This window comes from Limulus polyphemus, unplaced genomic scaffold (assembly GCF_000517525.1).
Source record: "Limulus polyphemus unplaced genomic scaffold, Limulus_polyphemus-2.1.2 Scaffold6264, whole genome shotgun sequence".
In the NCBI taxonomy this organism is placed as follows: Eukaryota; Metazoa; Arthropoda; class Merostomata; order Xiphosura; family Limulidae; genus Limulus; species Limulus polyphemus.
Window position 1 is genome coordinate 36215 of NW_013671874.1, and position 1593 is coordinate 37807.

The following is a 1593-nucleotide window of genomic DNA, read 5'->3' on the forward strand; positions in this document are numbered from 1 at the left end:
CAACAGAAATAATTTGTATTTACTTGTTAGTTTCTTTTATTAACCAAAACGAGAATTTCATTGAGAAAAGATGTCATAGAGATCTAATCCGTTGAAGCAGACTAGTTTCACTGGATTCACAGCTCATCAGTGCAGTTTGGTAGACGAAGACATTTAAATACATAAAGTAGGCTTCATATAATGGTGGAGTTTAAGCAGTCTGTTTGGTTTTGACACACAGTCTTAGCCTCACCACTAATAGCATGAAATTATTTAGATATTTGGATAACATGCGACATACAAACACAATTAATTATCCATTATTATTCTGTGAACTTACTTGTTATTTGTTTGTTAACTTCTTTTCCTCGCAAAAACGTGAATTTCAGTGAAGAAAAGATGGTTTCTTTGTTGGAACATGCGCAAAGATACTCGAGAGCTACCTACACAAGCCGTCCATAATTTTGAAGTGATAGACTAATGGAAAGGCAACTAGCTAACACCACCTATCGTAAATTCTTGAACTACTCTTTACCTACGGTCTCCCAGTGGCACAGAAGTATGTCTGCGGATTTACAATGCTAGAAACCGGGTTTCGATACCTGTGGTGAGCACTACAAAAAAAAAACTTTATATACGAATAGTGTAATTAACTGTCACATTATAACAGTCCCTTACGGCTGAAAGGGTGGGCATGTTCGGTGACGGTATAAGAACTCGAAACACGCAGATTGCGAGTCCAGCACCCTAACCCTCAGGTCAAGAAATTATGAAGTAAGGACCCAATCTATTCGTTGATTCGCTACTTCCTGGTGGCGTTTAAATGAAACATTTCTACACAAAACTTTGATTGCATTTTTATTCTTTGACACCAAAAGTACGAACACAATAAATGCCTACAAAGAAATGTATATTAAAAATAAAAATACGTCAAAAAAATTGTACTGTAGCAAATATGTTATTACCAATATGAATGTGTTACATAATAGCATTTCTGTATTATTTTGAAAGTTTTAGTATTTAGTGAAACAAGCAGTTTATTAATGAAATGTTTTATATATTAGTGAAATTTAACGGCCTACGAACAAGAAACAACTTGAACAATCTTCAATTTCGTTCTTGTATGCTGCTACCTGTAAAATAAAACAAAATATTTAGTATTATTGAATAGTTGATCTATATAAATATTATACAATAAAATATTTAGTATTATTCAACAGTTGATCTATATAAATATTATACAATAAAATATTTAGTATTATTGAACAGTTGATCTATATAAATATTATACAATAAAATATTTAGTATTATTGAACAGTTGATCTATATAAATATTATACAATAAAATATTTAGTATTATTGAACAGTTGATCTATATAAATATTATATAATAAAATATTTAGTATTATTGAACAGTTGATCTATATAAATGTTATATAATAAAATATTTAGTATTATTCAACAGATGATCTATATAAATGATATACAATAAAATATTTAGTATTATTCAACAGTTGATCTACATAAATGATATACAATAAAATATTTAGTATTATTCAACAGTTGATCTATACAAATATTATACCATAAAATATTTAGTATTATTGAACAGTT

At 28.7% G+C, this 1593-nt stretch overlaps 1 protein-coding gene across 1 annotated transcript in view; it reads right to left on the reverse strand.

The window, feature by feature from the left end:
- Positions 1-828: 828 nt before the first annotated feature.
- The window catches only part of LOC106473544 (papilin-like), an 18353-nt gene continuing 17588 nt past the window's right edge, over positions 829-1593 (reverse strand). Inside the window, exon 10 of the mRNA XM_022401958.1 lies at positions 829-1112. The gene's annotated coding sequence lies outside the window, so the exon portion shown is untranslated. The remainder of the gene's footprint in view (positions 1113-1593) is intronic.